Here is a 22,650-nt window from a genome sequence, read left to right as displayed (position 1 = left end):
GATGTATCATCCCTTCTGCAATATGCTACTAGTCACAAGACCAACCCTGGTTCGGAGTGTAAGACGTGACTACCAGGACACAGCACTGGGACTTGTAACTCTAATTGCAGACATGAACATCTAAATTAGCTCCAGAAAGATCTATATCTGGGCAGAAGGAGTGTTAATATTTGTTCATTCAACGGGCTCTTATTAAACACTTCCTTTGTGCAAGTCACTGTTCTAGGTGCTGAAAATACCACGGTGAACAAGACATTCAGTTTCCGCTTTCAGGGATTTGAAATTTTAGTGAGAGAGGCAGAAAATGCACAAATAAAACGAGTGGTTCTAAGTACTATGGAGAAAATAAAATGAGGGCTGTGACAGTGAAGGGGAGGATACACCCGTTTGGCATGTTTACTTCCGGCCTGATCTTTCTTCACAACAGCCCTCGGGGCAGTGTTACCAGCGTCTCCATTTGCCGCGTGAGGACGCCAAGTCTCACGGGAGGTGATGTGATTTTTCCCGGGATCCCAGTTACCGAGAGACAGGGCTGGGGTTTAAACCACGGTTCTCTGTCTCTTTCCCAAGCCTGCGTACGTCACCTCTGCGTGCTTCTGTCTACCCTAAGAAGAGACCCTGCAAGCTGGGTTTGTACATCAGAACATCCTTTGAAGGTCTCCTATGGAAAGGTTCAAATCCCTGCAAGTCTGTAGGCAGCTTGAGGGCAGGCCTGGCGCTTTCTTAGACTCTGCATCCCCCCTAGACATCTGGGTATTCTCAGATGGACTGGTTCTCAGGCTCCTGTGTAGTTTTTTCTGGGCTCTGTTGTGTCTGTGCCCATCCCGCCGGCAGTTTGTCTCTGGGAGGGAAGCATCCCCCTGAAGCTTTGCTGGCTGTCTCCACTGGCCGTCGCCCGCCAGAGCCAATGTTGGGGGGCTGTGGTCACATCTCGGGGTCTCATTTTCAACAAGAGCACTTTGAAAGAGAAAAGCATCAGCTGGTTGTCAGCAAAAAAGGGTAGTCCACTTTCACATTCGTTATCTTGCCGCCCCTCGAAGCGGACATGTGAAGTAGGCAAATGGGGCTTATGGTTCAATTTCACAGATGTAGACACCAAGACTCAGAAGGAGAAAACCACTTTTCCTGAGGTCTCACAGCGATGACTGGAAGGGCGAAGGCTTTCTGATCCTACCACAGAGATGTCTCTTCCCCGCTCTGTAACTGTCCAGAGATTATGTTCTGCGAAATAAAGCTCCATGTGGTCCAGCTAGAGTAGTGTTTCTCAAACTTCGATGTATAAATTAATTACCTGAGGATGTCACTAAATTGCAAATTCTGACTCTCTGGGTCTGAGATGGTGCCTGAGATTCTGCATTTTTTTTTTTTTTTTTTTAGAGAGAGAGTGCCAGAGGGGGAGAGGGGGCAAGAAAGAGAGAGAGAGAGAGAGAGAGAGAGAGAGAGAGAGAGGAGACAGAGAATCCTAAGCAGCCTCCATGCTCAGCACGGAGCCCGACTTGAGCCAAAATCAAGAGTCAGATGGTCAACTGACTGAGCCACCCAGGTGCCCCAGAAATTCTGCATTGCTTTAATATTTTTTTAATGTTTATTTATTTTTGAGAGAGAGAGAGAGACGGAGCATGAGTGGGGAGGGGAAGAGAGAGAGGAAGACACAATGTGAAGCAGGATCCAGGCTCTGTCAGCACACAGCTGGACGTGAGGCTCGAACTCACGATGTGTGAGATCATGACCTGAGCCGAAGTCGGATGCTTAACTGACTGAGCCAGCCAGGCACCCTGAGATTCTGCATTTCTTAGCCCACGTGCAGGGGGTGCCCGTGCTGCTGCTCCATGGTCTACGCGTTGAGTAATAAAGGTCACCCTCTGGCCCGTTTTCAGATGTCAGAATTCTAGCCATCCTTTGAAATGCAGGCTGATGACCCCTGCACCTAGGAAACGTCCCTAATGTCTTCTTCGGTTGGGAGTGCAGCCTCCTCTCTCAGTGCCATCCTATGGGCTTGTTGCTCCCCTAGGAAGGCCCAGGTCCCCTGCTAGTTACACTAACCTGACCCGTGATCTCAGACGCTCCTCGCCGGGCATGGCTCACACTGGGTCGGGTTCACAGTGGCTCTGGATTTCTTTACTGTAGGCGGCATCAGTGGTGAGAAAATGAGCACTGGGTTGGGCAGCTGAGCTGATGTCTTAATTCGCCATTTCTTTTCTGCTGGGATGGTTCACTAAGCGATAAAATCTTACGGTAATATTGACAAGGCCACACTTTCGGGCTGTGGGGCTGCTCTAAGTTTAAACTGATAAGACAGCTGATAAACAGACGCTGGGCTGTAAGTCTGCCTCTAATCTTCAAAACTGGCACATTTTGAGTCCATTGCCACTGATCTGTACTTAGGGAAAAATCTCTTCTCAGAAAGTGGAAGGCCTAAACATACGTAGAGCTTCTTTGCTCTACCAGGCTCTGGTCTACAGCAGATACAAGCTTCTCCAGGTAGGGACCCGCTGATATTCATGTCTAAATCCCAGTATCTAGAACGTGGAGACGTACTCAGTAAGTTCTCAAGTACTGACCGCGCAGGGCCACGGACGTTAAGTTACGACTAAAAAAAACAAAACAAAACAAAACAGGGAAGAATCATAACACATCCTCAGAGAATCTCAGTTTTTGCATTTCTCTTTTCATAGTTTAGGATTAGGCAATCTTCTAGAGGAGGAAGTTGGTTATTCCTTTTTGCTGGACAGATGGGCACACAGATGCTCTGGGAAGTTCATTAACCCCACCCTGACATTTTTGCGGTCCTGGCTTTGTCTTACAGTGGATCTTGGAACATATCCAAAATATACTTAGACATACTTCTCTGGGAGAAAAGCTTTTACACTTCAGAAACACACACACACACACACACACACATACACACACTCTTAATTTGAGGTTGAATTTTTCTGCCCTAATTAGCTGTGTCTTTGAGCTTCAAGAGCTAGTTTTACTGTGGTTATTAACGAGGCCAATCTCTGATCGCTGGTCTTTTTCAAAAGCATTCCAGCCTGCTAAACAGTGGCCTTTCATGATTTACAAGTTTGGAATCTTTGAGAGTTTTCAACAATTAAGGTGCTAACTTTTCGCACTCGTCCGGTCTCCAAACTTCTCAATCACAAAACCTTGAAAATGGTCTGTGGTGAGGGGAGCTCGGTGCTCCCACAGGTCCCTTTCTAGACGTGGGAGGGTCTGGTGAGCTCATCTAGTCCGGCAGGCATCGCTTCTAGAGAGGATGTTGGCAAGAAGTCACTGGCACTGCTCGTGAGCACGAAGCCTGTGCTAACTTAGCATGAAGCAAGGGCCAAGGGCAAGTGCTGTCGGGGAGTGACTCCAAAGGCGCGAGAGTACACAGCCCTCCCTTTAACTCAGCGTGTTTTCAAAGTGCTTGGCGACTTGAAAGCTTACATCCTCCTCACAACAAGGATGTGTGGTGCACCCACAAATGCTATTATTACTGAATGGGCAAAACGAGGACCCGAGAGGGAGAGTGACTTCTTTAAGGACACACAGTCAATGGCAGAACCGGATCCAAGGGCTTTCTGGTTCCCAGTCCAAAGCTCATCCCAAAAGGCGTGTCAACTCCTTCCGTCTAGAAAAGCACCCCTTCCTTGTGAAATAATTTCAAGTGCTGGCTTAAAACGTCTCAGCCCTGATCAACAAATCACACTCTATGTTCAGAAGACATCCGGAGACCCTGGGCATCCTAAGGTCCCATTTGATCTGATGAATCCTAATGAACAACACCAGTAACAAGTTAAGAGATCAATCACTCAATATTTACAGGCATGTTTCCCTTCACAGAAGGAGCTTACTGCTAGTTTTGAAAAAGAAGCACACAGATGACGTGTTATGGAAATGTGGAAAATACAAATGGGTGACTATATATCAACAGCAGGACCCACAGGCTCTTTTATGAATGTGTGATGGGATAGCTTTTTATCAAGACAGAAACATACCTAGAATTCCGTTGCCGTGTAGGTTTCTATTTATCTGAAACAAAGCAAGGGAAGATGGCTGTAAACGCACGGGTACAGGGTTGTTACATTTCAGCCGTTTTCTTACTCTGATCATAGTTCCTGATACCTATCCAGCTCTCGATATACCTCGGATTCGATTGGCTAACAGACTAAAGAGAATGAATTGTTCCTGTGACAGGTGAGGTCTCGATGTTTAACTGGAATCTTTCACTTCTCGTCAAATTACCTCCCAAATATCTTCATATCTACCTGCTTCTCCCCACACCCAGCTGGTCTAAGTCTCCACCGTTTCTCGCTCAGGCATCTGAGCGAGACTCCCCAGGGGTCCACCTGCTCCCCCCTCTTTGCTCAGTCCATCCGTTCTCCACACAGCAGCCGGAGTGGTCTTTCAAGCCACACCCTCGCTTAGAACCTGAGAGTGGCTTCTCACCACATTCAGAAGAAAATCCAACCCCTACCAGCGTCGACGCCGTCCCGCAGGATCTAGCCTTTGCCCATTTGCCATCCTCACCTCCTACCTCTTGGCCCCTGGTGAACTGAGGCTCAGCAGTGCTCCCGGAGCATGCCCTCTGCCTCCCACCGGGCCTGCATTGACCTTCGGGGGTCTGTCCCTAGATCGCCACAGGTCTGGAGCCTCCTAATCCTCAGAGCGGCTTCCCTGAGCCCACCGTCCGAAGTAGCTCTTCGTCTCCTCTCTTATCAGTGTCCTGTCTTTTCCTTCTGCACACTTACCCTCACTTGAAAAGTACCTTCTTCGTCGTCTGTTCCCTCCCACTAGATGTAGGGCCAGAGAAAGTAAGAAAATGGTTTGCTTTATTCACTTCGGTATCACCCGTGCCTAAAACAGAGGCTAATATATAGCAGATGCTCGGTAAATACCGTGATGCACTGGGCCACGTGCAAATGTAGGAGAAAACACGGGGCACATTTGTTGAGCATCTACTACGAGTGACATCTCCTTCACCTTCCTTATCTTTTACGCCCCAGCAATGCGAGGTGCCTGTTGGCTCGCTGGGCCCAGAGGAGCGAGGTGGGTCTCAGGGAAGCTGACTGACACTTGTAAGGCTTTGCAATTATTCACAGACACGTAGGGTGGGACACAGAGGCCAGTGACACTCCGCAGCATGTGGCTCTTCCACCGCAGTGTATGGATCGTTTACAATGTGGAAGGTAGCCAGGCATCTGGTGCCGCTGCCCCTGTGAACATCAGCTAGCAGTCACTAATAGAATATGTGCCAAGGGGGAAATGTTACCGTATTACGTGCAGGAGCAAACCAAGGACTCATAATTTGAACAAATCGTAAGAATAAAAATGTTAAAAATGACAGGCAGCAGCTCCCCTGGCTGGCTCAGTAGGGGTACGCCATCCCCCCTCGGTGATCTGCGGGGATTTGGATAATAATCACAATTAGGGATTGGGAGGAAAGAATGTACACCCCCCTTCCTCTATCACAGCTTTTCTAGCACTATCTGCTCAGCAGATGTCCAGGCCTTGCTGTAGCCACCCTGGTTCTCTCGCTAGACAAGGATCCCGAAGGGGACAAGGGGTCATGCCACACCGTTCAGCCCGTTCCCAGGGCCCGACGGGGGGGAAGCCCGCGGTACGTGTTTGTGGAGTGGCTACGACACCTCATCTCCAGCACCTCAGGAAATCAAGAAGGAGCTTGTAGCTCTTGTCGTCCGAATGGGCTGCAATTGGGGTGCCTGGGGGGCTCAGTCGGTGAAGCGTCTGACTCTTGATTTTGGCTCTAGTCATGATCGCAGGGTCGTGGGATCGAGCCCCGTGTCGGGCTCTGTGCTGAGCGTGGAGTCTGCTTGGGATTCTCTCTCTCTCTGTCTCAAATAAATAAATACATAATTTAAAAAAAAAAAAAAGAATAGGCTGGAATTGAACTTGGGAGGGAGACCCGGTGTGGGTGACATGACCCCGTGAGGATAAACCTTGAATAAACCCCTTCAGTGAGCACTGTCTTCTCTGTCCAGCCTGAACCAAAATCAGCTTTCCTGCTGCCAAATGGTGAGTGATATGCGAAGGATGGCTTCAGCTAAAGCTGCAGATGGTCACGTGTCTTTCCCAGCTCACGCTTATGCCATCGGCTCGCAGATGCTACGGTGCAGATTCAGACCTAGTGTCACTGGTTGAATTGTGTCCCCTTCAAAGGAGAGCTTACAGCCTTAGTCCTCGGGCCGTCAGGTACCGCCTTGCTTGTAAATAAGGTCATGGCAGGTATCATTAGTTATGTTAGTTACATGGACTATGCCGTGTCTGAAATCTAATAGGACCGGCATCCTGGCAAGAAGAGGGGGATTTGGACACAGGGACGCACAGGGAAGGTGGCCATGGGAAGACGGAGGTAGGGATTAGCGTAGACGCAGTCACAAGCCAAGGACCACCTGGGTTTACCCAAAGCTGAAAGAAGCAAGGAAGGAGACACCCTTGGAGGTTTTGGAGGGAGCACGTCCACCAGCGTATGGATTTTGGACTTCGGCATTTAGCACTAGGAGACAACATGCTTCTGTGGTTTTAAACCGCCTGGTTTGTGATACTTTGTCAAGGCAGCCCTAGGAAACTAGTAAAAATCTAGGAATAAATATCACCATTGGCTGGTTTGACTCTTCTAAGGCAACCCAGACAATCCATACCGAATAAATGAACAAGTCAGAGAAAAGGGGACAAAGAAGGAAAGGGCATTTATCTGTGGATCTCTCCACCCGGGGTGCTCCGAGAAGAGCCCTTTCTGTGCAGCATCCCCAGATCTGGGGAATCATGAAGCACGTGACACAGCTTTCCACGGCTGCTGACCTCACTGTGCCAGCTCACGGAGTCTGTGCCCAGAAGAGCTGAACCATCTTCCGGGAGCACGGCCATATCGCAGACCTCGGTGCGCATTTGTTCATGGGTAATGTCCGTCTCTTCCCACTCGCTTGTCTAGTGGCTCGAGTCCGGTTCCCAACTCCATTGTGCCTCCAAGTCATCCAAGTCATTAATCCAAAGCACGCTTTCCATCATCTTCTTATGTGACACTTAGCAACTTTCAACACTGTTGGCCATATGCTCTCCTGGGGCCCTCTCTTCTCCTGTCTCTCTGAGTTCTCCTTTTCAGCAGTCTCCTCAAACCCTACCCTTAAACGCTGAGTTCCTGGAGACTCTTCTTCCTACTGGGCCAGCTCGTCCATACCCATCTACCCTGTAGACTCCAGCTACCACCCAGGCACTGACGACTTCCCCAATTTCAAGACCCACCTGTCCAGTCACTCACGTAACATCTCTACTGGGGTAACACAAAAGCTCCTCCAATTCAGTATATCCAACAAACAACTCAGAGTGTTTTCCTTAGCCTCATCTTCCTTGGGGATTCCTAGCTCAGCGAATGTCCCTATCATCCTATTTTGAAATCCTGAAATATCAGGCTCATCATGGATCCCATCCTTACCTTCCTTCTTTCTACCTTTCCCATCCAATCAGTCACCTAGTCCTGGTATTTTGACCTTTTCTTATCTCTGAAATCTTTGACTTCCCTGCCATCACTTTTACGCAAGTTACTTTCCATTTTGTACATAATCTGCCAAAGCAGTGTTTTAAGAGCACAGATCTCTTTAAGGTGCTTCTCTGTCTAAGATCCTTCAATGATGAGCTATTGTGCTTAGATTCCTTACATGTCCTATGCGGCCTCGAATAACCTGGCCCTTGAAACTCATCCAGGTTCTTTCCATGTCTCTGCTCTTCATTCCAATGTTGGCTTCCCTCATGATGCCAAAATGACTGCAGAAGTCTTTTAGGCTTTATATCCACTGACGCCTCTGTCCAGAAGGAGAGTAACAGCTGGTTATAGCTCCCTTAAAAGAGTGCTTATTCTTGCCCTCTCTTTTCCCTGCTCAAGAGACCATGGCAAATCTCCTTTTAGGTCTTTTTGGAATACACTGCTGATTCCTGAACGAATTCCTTGGTTGAAGGAGTGCCACGTATGGATTAGATTGGGCCTAAATTACCAAAATGGATGCCTGGTGAAAGGAGGATGAGGTTAACCTGATTGGGTTGAAATAATGAGGATCTACTCCTAGACCCGGGAGTAAAGGAAATCCCTTTCCTCCCACCCTACCAACACACACAAAACCAACCACCTGCATTCTCCAGTCTTGGAGTGGGTGGCGGGGAGGGGGAGTAGATGGGGTACCAAGGAAGCTCCAGAATGAAATACCACCATATTGACCCCTTTCTCTTTCTTATCTAGGTGAGTCCTACTCACTGTTCAAAGCTGAGCATGAACATCACTTACAGAAACCCTCTCCAAACCCTTCTCAACACCCACTACAAACACACTGGACCTCTCTATTCCACACTGACACAGGTCATTGCTCCCCCTTCACATCATCTGTGGCCACGGCTGTAATTGGTTGTACAGTCACTCTGATGCCTGTGTCCTACCCTCCCACCTTTGAAGAATGTCGGCTCCAGAGGGCAGGTCCATTGTCTGCTTTGGTCTCAGTGGTATCTCTACCTACTAACACATGTATTACACATCATAGATGTTCATTAAAAATGTGTTGAGGGACACCGGGTGGCTCAGTCAGTTGAGTGTCCGACTTCAGCTCAGGTCTTGATCTCACGCTTCGTGAGTTCAGGCTCCGCACCGGGCTCCAGCGTGGAGCTGGCTTCGCATCCTCTGCAACTCTCCACTATCTGTCCCTCCCTTACTCACGCTGTCACTCTCAAAAATAAAAATAAAATGAAATGTGTTGAAGAAAAATAAAAAGTAAATAAAAATGTGTTGAAGAAAGCAATCAAAATAACAAATAAATAAAATCTGTACCTTATAGAAAAATACGAAGAAACAGCAAATCCTTCAATCATCATATCCTTGTCTGAAGATTATCAATGCCAACAATTTTTTTTTTCAAAATTTCTCCTGGTTCTTTTTTCTATGCACATATATATTTGCATGATTGGGCTTGTACAGCGTACATAATTTTGTATTTTGGGTGTTTAAATTGACATCGTAACACTGACATAGTTTTAGAACCGTTTCCCTATTAATGGGCCTATCCAGTTTCTACCATCTAATTTTTACTTACAAGCAGCATTGTGATGAACATCCTTTTGCAAACAACCGTTGTCCTTTGTCTCAGATTGGACACATTTTTGGAAGTGGGCTACAGGAAAAAAGGACATGACTACTTTCAAACTTTTTCCGCAAATGCTAACCGTGCTACTGGGGCAAGAAACATACACCAAAACTATATTTTAGGTCAAGACATGGAACCAACATCTATCTGCTAAGCGAAGTGAAAATCTGTCCTTCAGGAAAACATACATATTTTAGCCTCTGTTTGGCAGTAATAGTGATATTCTAAAACATCCCTTGTATTTGGGAAGGATCAAATTCCTTATCAGATTATGCAAATCTGGTATTATTTATTTTGGGATGCACTGGCAATCTTGTGAGATGTAGCCATTCTTCATAACAATGCTAAAAATACAGTTTCTGTCTCTTTTTTAAAAAAAGTATTCCTTATCATCCTTGTCACTTCCAAATCCCTGTATTCCTTCACCTAGCTTTTTTAATTTGCCCTTCTTTCTCTCTCTTGTCTTCCAACTGCTGTGATAAAGCACAATCCTGGGGGGCACAGGCATTTGGCTACATTCTGACTGACACAAAGTCTGGGCTAATTTCTAAAAAAAAAAAAAAAAAAAAAAGGATAAATGCTGATCTTTCCTATAAAACAGATTGGAACTTGGTGGGATTCTGAATAAGAATCTGGGACTGGATGAGAGTTCTTATTTATAAAATATATATTTTTTAATGTATATTTCTTTTTGAGAAAGAGAGAGAGACAGAGGGTGAGCAGGGGAGGGGCAGAGGGAGAAGGAGACACAGAATCCCAAGCAGGCTCCAGGCTCCGAGCTGTCAGCACAGAGCCCGATGCGGGGCTCAAACTTGCGGACCGTGAGATCATGACCTGAGCCGAAGTCGGACGCTTAACTGACTGAGCCACCCCGGTGCCCCAAGATCTCTTCTTTTCCTTTGTGTTTCCTTTCCATCCCCAGCAAGTGAGCCCACAGTACTGTCATCTTTCTCCTCTGGCTCTGATCTCTTCCGAGCGGAGCTGCGTGACTGCGCAGGTGCGTGCAGAATCATTCTCTTTCTCAGAAACACCCCCGTGTTGCACAAGAGTCCCTCCCCCTTTCACTCTTGCAAGAATGTTTAGTGTGCATGCGATTTCCCAGGGCCCCCGCTGGGCACTGAGACACAAATATGACAGATAAGTGCTGTCCTCAGGGAGCCTGCAATCCAGCGGGAGCAGGTAAGCGCATAACTGAGAGTCCTCACAAATGGCACAGGAAGCTGGCATAGGGCTGCCCACGGCAGAGGAAATCAGGGTGAGAGCCCCGAGGGGGCGGCATCTGACGGAGGTCTCAGAGGCTGTGGGATTCCTAGACACAGCAGAGCGTTTATGTTCCCTGACACGCCATCACAGGGTGTCTCTGGGCCCCATCGTTTCAGATGCAGATTCTTAACCCCTCCTTCGGAAGCCCGGGCCCGGGGGGGCCTACTGTGGGCAGTTGCAGAGTAGGCCTGAAGGAGCACAGGAGTCGGAGAGCCCTGGGTTCGAAGTTTAGTACTGCCCTCTCCTTGTGGGGTGGCTTGCAACAATTCCCCCGAACTCACAGAGCCTCAGTCTCCTGCCCCGTGAAATGGGCCTCCTAAGCGCTACTGGAGAGTGGGAGGCGCGAATAGGAGCACAGAGCACTGTGCCTGGCACTTGGAGAGGGAGGCGGGGAAGCGCGCAACTTCCTGGGCTGCTTCTCCGAGCTGCGAGTCTGCGAACGCCGCCGAAGGGGTGGGTGGCAGCACGTAATCCCGCCCTCTGTGAACCGGTGACCTCCCTGGCCACGGAAGCAGACAGGTCATTTAAAAAATGTAATTTTCGCATTGACATTCTTCGTGCTGAGCCCGGGGGCAGGCATGTCCATTCTGCACGGGGAGAGCTCCGGGGCAGTAACCCAGAAAGAAGAGGCAGCCCTCACTTTGCCATTCTGCGCCCGGGCCTCTGACAAAAGAATTGTGCAAATGAACCTTTAAATCCGTAAATAGTGCCCCCACGATGCCGGGAAGAATGCAGCCGCGACAAAGGGCAATATTCACAGTTTATCTCAGGGTGATGGATCTGAATGGACGCATGAACACGGGTTTGTTAGAGAAAGAGCAGGCCACAGCCCCCCGCCGGGAGCCCAGTGGCCGCAGTCTGCAGTGCAAACAGTCAGTCCAAATCCCGAACAATTAGGGGAAACCAAGCTGCCATTATCTGAACTTCAACTTGTTCTCATGATTGATATGGGAAATGAAAAGTTGTACGCGGCTCGGGGAAGGCTGTGTTCGCCCTCACGGCGCGCGGGGCTCCGAGAAGGTGCACGATGTGTGTCTCGTACCCACGGCGCGAGCGGCCGACGCGCCCCCCGGGTCGGCGCGGGGATGGGGCGGCCCCGCCCGGCAGAGCACCCGCGCGTCGTTCCCATCTCTGGCCCGTCACATACCCTTCTTCGGCCTCGGTTCTCTGGAACCTCCCCCCACCCCCATAACCTCAGCACATGACAAAATTCTTAAAAAATCGTTTTTGGGGCCGGGCGGGACATTTCTCTGGAGAGGGAGGATGCATTAGATGTCAGCGGCACGGCCGCGGTCCAGTCGGCAAGTCTGTCTGCGCCTCAGTGTTGTGAGCTGTAGAATGGGGATCAGACCCACCTCACAGAAAAGTATGTGACTTGACCAGTTTGGCCGCTGGCACCGGGAAGTTCTCCATAAATGTGACGGGTCCGTATTCATTCCTTCAACAGCCTGAGCGTTTGCTGAGGACCAGTCACTCTGCTTGGCGGGGAGGGCGGCCCAAGAATGACTAAGACAACTCTGGCCTTTGCGGGGGATGCTCTGGGGCTTACGAGCAAGCTCTGTACCTAACAGACGGTTCGAGCGTTTCAAGGCCGGGGGGCTGTGCCTCTTTTCCTCTGAGTCTCCGGTTTCGGGGGGCTCCACGGGGTTTGCGGAGCCGAGGTGAGCCCAGTGTTGCAGGGGAGGGGCACGGCACAGGGAGGATGAAGCATTTGCCCTGGGCCTCAGAGGGTGGAGGGATTTGAGAAGCTCGTGTGCAGAGGACAGCATCCCGAGCCGCAGTAAAGCCGCAGCAGAGGCTGGGAATTAGGGCTGCACAGGGCCTGGCGGCTGGAGGGTGGGGTTCCCGGGAGGTGAAGGTAGGAGAGGAGGTTGAAGACAGAGGCAGATCATCCAGGGTCCGAAGGCGAAGAGGAGGTTTGCCTTTTAACCTGTAGGCAATAGGGAGGGATAAAATGTTCTGGAGCAAGGGAGTGCCACCTGACTCAAGCTCTGGGGAAATGTGTTCTGAGGCTAGGCCCACGATGGGGCAGGATGGCCCGCAGAACGCAGTGTCAACAGGGCTCGGTAGTGCAGTGGATGCAGGGAGAGGGGGGTCAAAGGTGACAAAGGTTGTGAGCTTTTGGCTCCTTCTCTTCCAATCCTTTAATTAATGAAACTCTTCTGATTCCCTTCCATCAGAGAGGAAGGGCAGGATTCCACACCAGTTGCCAGGAACTTATATAATCAATCAATCAATTAATTGCACCCACACACACTTTACGGGTGGGCAGGAGAAACGTACTGTCTTTAATCCGTTTTTGAAATATGCCCGGGTGAGGGTACTCTTTGCACCTCGGTTTCACGGATCGGGAGACTGAGGCCCAGAGGATTCAGTGAATGCTTTGCTCAAGTCTGGGCTGGGATTTGAACCAGGGTCTTTCTGCTGAGACAGCCATCCACTTCCCTTTATGCTAAGCCGCCTCTGGTGAGGCTGGCCCCTGAGGCATGCATGCAATTGCACACACACACACACACACACACACACAAACCCTGTGCTCGGGCCACCAGGACAGCGGCTGAAACAGAGACTTCCAAGAACCCTCTTCAAAGCGGCCAGAGGCATTCAGCAAGGCCTGGCATTCAGGCTGGAAGGATTTCTCCATTGTCTCCACCATCAGAGGTAAGTGACATCTTGAACGCCTCAAGAAGATTAAATAGCCCGGCTCCGTCGGAAAGCTTACAAAAAAAAGGGTGAGAGAGAGAGAAGAAAGGACGCAAGTTGGCTATTATAGAGCTGGTCCTTTTTTGTCGCAGAAAGAGCTTTCAAGGAGCACTATTGGAAGAAGCGGGCCCAGAGAAGAAGACAATGCCAGAGAGCCAGAGAGAACTCCTACAGGAACCCGGGGCTGGGCGCCGTGAATGCGGATTACTGCGGCTCCGAGCCGCCAAAGAAAAGGGGAACCCTGGTCAGGATGAAAATGAGGAATTACTTTTTTTCCCTTCCCCTCTGAGCCTCCAGTTCACTGCGCAGCGACAATGCGTGATGGGGGGCACTTGACATGCCCCTCTTCCAGGCCATGTTGGCGCCCCATGTGGGGCCCCCGGGGAACAAGGGCGGCGCAAACCCAAACAAAGCTGATTTTAACCCGATAAACTCACCCCACATTCTCCAATAGAAACGACGGGCGATTGGGCTGCTGAATGTCTGCGCGCGGTCCAAACACATGGGACAAATAAGGAGCTTGGATTTGCGGATGTTTGAACATATGTAAACTCCTTCATCTTTTTAAGAGAACTGTTTCCTTTTTTTTTCTTTTCCTTTTTCTCTTTTTCTTTCTTTCCTTCTTTCTTTCTTTTTTTTTTAGTTTTCAATGGAAGAAAACTGGGGATGCTGATGGCCCTTTTTGCAAAGCCTCAAAAGAGCCTGTTTCTAGTAGGTGATGAAGCTATAGACTGTGAGGGAGAAAGGGATCTAATTTGCTCAGATCCTGGGAACATGATTTGCTTTTGAAACACACTCTATCCTCATCCACCTCTAAATGGCCACCCTGTACATTTAAAATGTGCTCTGAAAGATGCGGTGCAGAAAAGCTGTAGAAAACGGCCCGAGCAGGAGATCCGACTTCGGGTTTGTTGTCGTCTTAACTGATGTTTTGTTAAGAATCACTCAGCTTCTTGGAGCTTCGGCTCCTGCCCACATTGCTCTGAGCACTGGGCTGCTTGGATGAGGCAGCCTGGAGCCCACACGGTACAACCCCCTGCATCCCCCAGGGCGCAGGACACACGGGGGGCTGCTGTGGCCGAGACCTGTGGGTGATCAGTGCTCCCTCCTGCCTCCTTCTCCAGGGAAAACCAAGTGAGGGGACCGTTGCAAAATTGCTTCCGAAACTCTTAGTGTGTTTTACAAATCTGAGCTGTTCTCTTTACCATTTGTCTTCTCTTTGGCAGAAATCAGTTATCCAGACCTATCTGTTAGGTCACCATCAGTTACTGAGCCCAAGTCCTCGCGTGAAACTCAGCCCAGCAAGAACTCAAAATCATTTTCATTCACATAAAGTCACTAACGGTGTTAAAACTCTCATACTACCTTCAAAAGAAACACGTGGCCGGTGTTGATAGCGGAAATGTAACAGAAAGCTGAATAATGAGTTTGGTAAGTCTTCCTCCCTCCTGAGGTTCTAGTCCCGTATCAGGTGGTTCTAGTCTGGTATCTGTCATGAGGTGCCCCGTGCGTCCTGGAATGACATTTGCCTTTTACATGTAGTCCTGACTTGTGTTTTCAAATTCAGGTTTTGCCTTCTGTGTGTGTGTGTGTGTGTGTGTGTATGTGTGTGCGTGCGTGTGTGTTAATGATTAGACCTGGCATGTCTATCAGAACTGAAGGTCACAGTGGAAATGGGATTTGGCGTCTGAGATGGAGAAAAATGCTGTTATGACTTAAGAATTCCTCCTTTCTGGAATGTGAATGCACATGCATGAAACGTAGCGCCTCCCTCTGAGAGTCTCCTCGCTGAGACGGTCTGACCTTCACAAATGGAAGAAAGGCCCCTTTTCTCGAAGCTGCTGCTTTATTTGGCCCCAGATGTGCCCTCACATGAACCCAAAATATCTACCGTAAACAGGAAGCTGTGCAACTCGGGGGGGAGGGCAGTGAGTTTGGGCACAAGGCAGACCTGGGGCTGACCCCTCCCCCCACCACACGCCTCTCTGGCCACGGACCATCTTTGAGCTGTGGTGAGGACAGAACGGCCTGGTGTCCCTGACAGCTCTGTGAGGAATTTGCAGAGCAGGAAGGGCTGCGAGCAGTGGTCAAGCGTGTGGTGGGCGGTCGAGTGGTCTGGCAACGCCACTTACTACGTACAGAGTGTCCTGTGCCTCTGCCGATTCATCTGGAAAATGGGGCTACTATTGGAAGCTTCTTCGCGGACTGTTTCCCACACCATGCCCGCCATGTGGTGAGGCCTCAAATGAATGTTAGCTACTTTTAAAGCTTCTTGGCCAAGGAGCCTGGAAGGAAGAGGGAGAAAGGGTGATATCCAGGAGGCAGATCGGCTGGAAAAGTCTGACCACACTGGTTCCAACCACATCTCTTACTCTGGGAAACCAGAGGCTGTCGATGAGGAGGACGAGGGGCCGCGGAGTCTCCGACCCTCTTCCTCTGCTCACCTCCCCCGCCCCACGTCCATCCTCTGGGATTACAGGTAGAAGCTCTCAGGGCACGAAGATTTTGTGCCTGTTCCTGACAGAGATACAGTGGGACTGAGGTGTTGGAGGGTGGGGAGGGGACAAGATCATGACCGTTAAAATTTGAACACGTTGTTCCAGCCTGTTAGTCGTGGAAATGTCTATTATTTTTATTATTTAGCATGCTGTAGAACAATTGTTAGCTTTCCCTCCGTGTGGGACTACACGCTGCCTCTCCCCAAATCCCCGCGGCCCCGGGCCAGCCAGGGCTCCCCGCTCTCCCTCAAGCTGCCCCTTTGGCGGCCATTTGCCAGGGCTCCGCTTGACTTCATGTGTCTTTTTTCCAAAAGCTGTTTCGATTAACCCACATTTACAATAGGAAATAATATTAGTCTCATAACCAGAGGGTATGGAGCCCTCGTTATGTAGAAACAAACCTTGAGCTTCAAATATTTCTGCTGGTGAAACGTCTCACGTAAAACTTTTATTGCAGTGGATGTTATGGGGGAGACATTTTAAATAGTAAAAACCAATATGCTGTGTTCCTGGATTATTTTAGTTAACAACAACGAAACTAGTCTAAATGCACTACCTACAAATTGAATAAAACAGAAGCAGTCGACTTATAAGATTCGTATTACATAGCCTACAATTGCAACACATTAAACTAACAAGTGTCGCCTACCGTGTTTCTACAGAGCTGTGTCACGTATGATCCCTGGATAAAATAATACTAAAAGACAAAATAAAAATTTTTTTGGTGAGAGAGAGAGGGAAAAAAAACCCATCTTGCTGTTATTCTGGGATCTGCCAGTAAGCTCAGTGGGAGGCAGACCAACGAGGAAAGTGACCCCCTTCGGTTTCCAGGTTATGCGACCCAAGAGCTCGTCCAGTGGTGGTCTTGGGGAGTTTCTTATTGCCAGGGAGGCTAGCGTTGGGCAAAGCAAAGACCCTTGGTGGGGAGGACTCTTGGGGAACGTTGTCTGGGCTTTCAAGTTTTTTATTTATTTGAAATGTTTATTTTTGAGAGAGAGAGAGAGAACGCAAGTGGGGGAGGGTCAGAGTGGGGGTGGGGACAGAGGAGCCCAAGTGGGCTCTTCTTGGACCCTAGGAAGCCTGATGCGGGGCTCAAACTGCAAGATGATGACCTGAGCCAAAGTCAGACACTTAACCCACTGAGCCACCCACACGCGCCTGTCTGGGCTTTCAAAATAGAGGGAGGCACAGGATGATCTCATCTCAGGAACTTCCCGTGGGGACACCTTTCCACCGTCTGACCTCTGGCAGCAGGGAAACTGAAGGACCAGGGCCTAAGCCAGCTGCTCCCCTGGCATTTGGGCGGGGGGGGGGGGGGGGATTGAGTCAAAGGAAGAGACTGAGCTTCTGACTGCAGAGAAGAACTGAGACTGTCTTCTGCTCGTGGACAGCCTGCTGACCCAGGGTGGCGTTGGCCAGACTGGAGGGCCACGAAAAGTGCCCCACCGTCACCACCTGATGCTTTGCCTTCGTCAGGGATCCGGTTGTTCAGAGGGTCCCCGGTCGACCTCTCAAGCCTCTGTCAAATTCCCCATTTGGAACAGCAAGGACAGAAAGATACTTTTTCAGAACCTTTACATTTAGCTCAATCAATTTTTGCGTGATGTGTCCATTTCTTTATGTTGTTGAGGGTTTTTTTTTTTTTCGTTTTGCTTTGTTTTGTTTCTGAGCTGGCAGAGTTCTCAGCTTAATACTGTGAGCTCTACTTTTTTTTTTTTTTAAGTTTACTTATTTATTCTGAGAGAGAGAACCAGCAAGGGAGAAGCAGAGAGAGAGGGCACAGAGGATCCAAAGCGGGCTCCTTGCAGACAGCAGAGGGCCCGAGGCAGGACTCGAACTTACGAACCGTGAGATCATTACCTGGACCAAAGTCAGATGCTTAACCAGCTGAGTCACCCAGCCGCGCCCCCCCCACCCCCCCATAAACTATTTTTTTTTGTTGGGAAATAAGGCGGCTTTGATATCATGCAGTGATCCTTCTGAATTTGTCCGAGATAATTTTGGCCTGAATTTTACAGGTGAGAACCCCTGCATGTGCATTGCTGATGTTTTCATCTGCACTGGAGAGTCTTCTGTCTATTTTGGGGGTAAATTCTCTGTCAATTGGATATGGGCTAAACATTTCTTTTTGCTCATGTAGTCCAGGAGGGATTCGATATTTCTGCTGGAGTCTGGCACGCCCCCTTTCCAAAGGGTTTGTTTTCTGGCCGTCGTGAGGCTTTTGGTTTGGAGGGTTTCCGCGTGACCTCTCAGTGCATCGATTACTTGAGCTTCTTCAGTTAACGACACGTTCATTCCGTTTCTTTTCTGTTAGAGAGTTTGTCAATGAATATTTAACCTCTGCCACGTAAATCGGTTTCTTCACAACTCCCCTGATTCATTTAGTAAGGGCTCCCCCTCTACGAGGCGTCTTCGATATGCCTAATTCCAAGTTCTCATGCTGTCTGTTGATTCATCACGGCCGGTAGCCCAGTGGCTCCTCTTTAGCAAGTGTCCACGTAGAGGCTGGACCCTGATTCAAGAGAATTCCGGAGATTGGAGTCGTTCTCCAAACCCCGTGTGAGTGTCGCCTACACTACTCTGCACACCGCTGATGGGTTTTGAAAGACGTTTTGGGTGCTGTACTTGCTATTGGATTTGCTTAGTCGAGTCTTCCAAGGACTGAGACTTACTTGTAATGTCAGCCAGCAGCCCAACTTGCTGTAAGCATTTAGATTTCTCTTCTTTTCATGCTATTCTATAAGGGTCTATTTTAAGACCGAGTGGAGAATGGTCACGTTCCAGCTCATTGTTTGTGGTTTTCACATTTGCTATTTCTGATAGTTTGTTCTTGAGTCTGACTTCTAGAATGGTTGATTTAAGAGCCCCAAGTTTCCATTCAATGTGACTAAAGTTCTCAGCACATTGACGTCCTTCCTCCAGAAAGACAGAAACTCCAATGGCCAGTTCTCCATCTCCCCTTGCATTGTAGTACAAAGTTTTAAGCATGCAAAGCTTCCACTGTGACGGGGAAAGCTGTCCTCTCCCCCACAGTCCTCGGGGGTCTGGCCCTGGGCTAAGCTCTCCTGGCAGGATGGCCATTGCCTGGCACAGGGTCTCCAGAATCAGCATCACGCAAAGCTCAAGGCCATCAGAGGACCCTTTGTGGCTCCTAAGGCCACTGCTGTATTTGCACAGCCTAGGTTGCCAGGACAGGACCCTCTGGCCACATTAGGTGTCAAAGTCCAGCGGTGAGCATTCTTCCCAGGACCCTCTCTGTGCCTGGCAACCAGGGCTGACCCCAGTGGAAGGGGAGTGGGGACATGAAAAACAATGTCTCCCAACTCTCCCACCTCTTGGCCGATAAGGGAAATGATCAGATCACTTGGACTATAGGCTAGGCTCTGTAGGCGAGAGGGAATGGCCAGAGGCTCTGGCCACCTCAGGTCTTTCCTGGCTGCCCCCCAAACTAAGGACATCAATATGTTTCCAAATCTATAACCATTCGGGGTCACTAGTTGGGAAGTTCCAAGCTGGAAGATTTGTAGACCCCCAGTAGCGACCACTGCTCCTTTTTCTCTCTCTCTTCTGAAAAATTAAGATGACATTCATATGATGTAATGTTTTCATTATTTTAAAGCTTTTTAACTATTTTAAATATCCTAACTAATTTAGTGGAATTTAGCACACTCACAGTGGTGTGCAACCACCACCTCTGTCTAGTTCCAAAATATTTTCCTGACTCGAAAAGGAAACCCCATAACCATGAATCTCCTAATTCCCCTCTCCCCGCTAATCCCCGGCAACCAGTGATTTGTGACCTTTCTCTCTGCATCCATTTTCTGCATATTTCATATAAATGAAATCATACAATATGTGACTTTTTGCGTTGGCTTCTTTCACTTAACATAATGTTTTTGAGATTCATTCATGTTGTAACCCCTACTAACACTTCATTCCTTTTTATGGCTGAGTATTAGCCCCTTGCATGGATAGATCACAATTTATTTATCTATTCATTCATTGAGAGAACATTTGCACTGCTTCTACCTTTTGGCTCTTGTGACTAATACTGCCATGAACATGCATTTTTATGCATTTGTTTGAGTACCAGTTTTCAATGTTTAGGTCTGTATTTTGGGATTATACTGGGTGAAATTTCTGGGTCATATGGTAATTCTGTGATGAACTTTTTTCGAGGAATAACCAAACTACTTTCCACAATGGCTGCTCTCATTACAATCCCAACAGTCAGATAAAGTGTTCTAATTTCTTCACGTCTTCACTAGCACTTGGGATTTTCCATTTTTCAAATGATAGCCATCCTAGGAATGGGAAACAGTACCTCAATGTCAGCTCGAGTCCTTTGCCCATTTTTTAAGCTGGGCTGTTTGTTTTTTTGTTGCTTAGTTGTAAGAACTCTTTACATATTCTGGATATTAGACCCTTGGCAGATATATACATTGATTTGCAAATATTTTCTCCCATTTTGTAGGTTATCTTTTCACTTTCTTGGCCATGGCCTTTGATGCACAAAAGTTTTTAAGATTGGTAAAGTCTAATTCATCTTGTTGCCCATGTTTTGGGTGTCAAAACTGGGAAATCATCATCAGATCCAAGGTCACGAAGAATTACCCCCTCTGTTTTCTTCAAAGTGTTTTGTGGTTTCAGTTCTTGGGTCTAGGTCTTTGACCCGCTTTGCGTTAATTTTTACATACGGTGCGAAGCCAAATCTTCTTCACTCTAGGATCCAGGCTAAAAGCACGTCCCCTGTCTGGGACACGACATCCTCGTAGCAGAGGGAAGAGAACAAAAGCCACACCATCCAACGGCCTTGAAAAACTCAGCCCCAGCATGGTGTGTGGTGTGTCTGCTCTTGTTGTCTCACCGTTCCTGGTGTCGATGGTGAGTTAGTATTCTCCCGGAGGAACCACGGAAGACGCTCGTGGCAACAGCAAACATGTATAATCTTCCATTCTTACGTAATCTCTTACATTACAGAGGAGAAAGAAGCTGGTCATGGGAAATGATGATGCAATCTACCGTATGAGCCCTAGAAATCATAGCACATGAATCAACAAAATAGAGTAAAAAATTCAGAGTACAAATATTTTACAGGAAACTTTTTAATTAATTTTTTTTTGAGAGAGAGAGAGGGGGAGTACGAGTGGGGGAGAGGGGCAGAGGGAGAGAGAAAGAGAAAGAGAATCTTAAGCAGGCTCCACGCTCAGTGTGGAGCTCGATGTGGGGCTCCATCCCATGACCCTGGGATCATGACCTGAGCCAAAATCAAGGGTTGAACACTCGACCGACTGAGCCACCCAGGAGCCCTTTCCAGGAAACACTGGAGGTACCAGCTCCTCCATCCCTTACCTGAAACCACTGGGGCCCAGTGACTTCCGAATTCAGAATGTATTGGATTTACGTATAATATATAATGCTCCCAGCAGGATCCAGGGCTGTCCTTGTAATTAGCAGATGAGTATTTTTGCAAAAAAGGATGATTATCCGCAAAGTAAGAGGCCCAATTTAGTTTTAGGTCAATTTTTACTGGCAAACAAGCTTAGGTCAATTTAGGTCTTGCTGCCAAATGAGCTTAAAAACCAACAAAACCACTTTTCAAAAGAGCTTTAAATGTTTTTTATTATTATTTAAAAAAATTTCGAGGTTTATTTATTTTGAGAGAGTGAGAGAGAGAGAGCGAGCAGGGGAGGAGCAGAGAGGGACAGAGAGAATCCCAAGCAGGCTCTACACCGTCAGCACAAAGCCCAACATGGGCCTTGAACTCAGGAACCGTGAGATGATGACTTGAGCCGAAATCGAGAGTTGGATGCTTAACCGATTGAGCCACCCAGGCGCCCCAAGAGCTTTTTTTTTTAAAGGTTGCGATTGCAGATAAGGGGTTGTTGACTTGTATTTTGGAGAGTCAGACACATTTCTTAAACTAATTTAGGAGGAAGCAATCCACAGTCACATACCTCCTTTCCAGAATTTTCTAGGTAGTAATCAAATAAGAGTTCTCCTAGACTACTGGATGACTTAAAAACACACTTTTTGCCGGGTATTATTTATCAGCGGTTGGAGATTCTTTGGTGGCCCTACCTTGACAATCTATTGATATGCCTACTCTGCACAAAGGTCTCTGTGAGGGTCCCTGTCCTCATGATACTTGAAATCTGGGTGGGGAGAAGAGATGGTAAGTTTTACGGTATGTGGCTCTGCAGTCGGACCTATGGGAAGAGCTTGCTTGGGGAGAGGTCTGTGAGGGCAAATCAGGGTGGGGTCCGGCAGAGTTTGGTCCTGTGAAAGGAAGGTCTGTGAGCATTCCAGGTAGGGAGAACCCCCGGAACAGGAGAGCCAAGACAGGGCCTTGCAGAAGAGGCTGAGGGTTCGGGGTGGAAAACGCCAATGCCACAAGACCAGTTCAGAAGTCCATCTACTTACTTCCAGTGTTTGTGGACAGAATGACCTCTTTGTAGCTGTTCCTTTTCAGGGGAGTTATTACAGAGCAAAAGACGTGTTTGCCGGAAAGTTTAATTAAAATGTACTTCCTCGGAATTATGTTCAGGGAGCAAATGAGTTTAAGCAGGTTACTTGGCACATACCAGTTGGGAGGTGATGATCTCTTCATTCCTGACTCGAGAGAGAGAGGGGAGGGGGACAGGAGAGGAAGTGAGGTGGGGGCTTGGGAAGCAGTGAAGGGAGAGGTTCCTGTAGGTACTTGTCTGGGGAAGGCTTTGCAGGCTGTGGGTAAGCAATTATTCCTACAGTCTGGGAGCCAGCCTTCTGTCGGGGCTTAAAATGCAGCAGACACCTGTTTCCGAGATTTCCAAGGGAATTTTCCAGACAAATGCTCCCTGTCTGCTTGGTTAGGAGTCAGGTTCTCCTCCCTGGTTATCCATGACACCTTCCTCGGAACCGCGGGAGCCTTAGCAGTGTGAAAATTGCCTGATGGAGCCCAAACTGAAAAAGGGTAAACTCTGGTGGGAGAGGAGATAAGGACAACAAATGAAAACCTCAGCTGGGCATCACTGAGCACCCGTGACCTACTTGGTGCTAGAGAATATATGACAAGGTAT

At 48.4% G+C, this 22,650-nt stretch overlaps 1 long non-coding RNA gene across 1 annotated transcript in view; it reads left to right on the top strand.

Annotated features, from left to right (window-relative positions):
* The window catches only part of LOC113604947 (uncharacterized), a 106,015-nt gene extending 89,436 nt beyond the window's left edge, over window positions 1-16,579 (top strand). The window contains exon 11 of the long non-coding RNA XR_008289670.1: window positions 14,321-16,579. This is a non-coding gene — a long non-coding RNA (uncharacterized LOC113604947). The remainder of the gene's footprint in view (window positions 1-14,320) is intronic.
* Window positions 16,580-22,650: the final 6,071 nt, after the last annotated feature.

The sequence above is a fragment of the Acinonyx jubatus genome, chromosome A3 (assembly GCF_027475565.1).
Source record: "Acinonyx jubatus isolate Ajub_Pintada_27869175 chromosome A3, VMU_Ajub_asm_v1.0, whole genome shotgun sequence".
In the NCBI taxonomy this organism is placed as follows: Eukaryota; Metazoa; Chordata; class Mammalia; order Carnivora; family Felidae; genus Acinonyx; species Acinonyx jubatus.
Note: the sequence above shows the minus strand (reverse complement) of the source record. Positions and strands in the feature narration are given on the sequence as shown.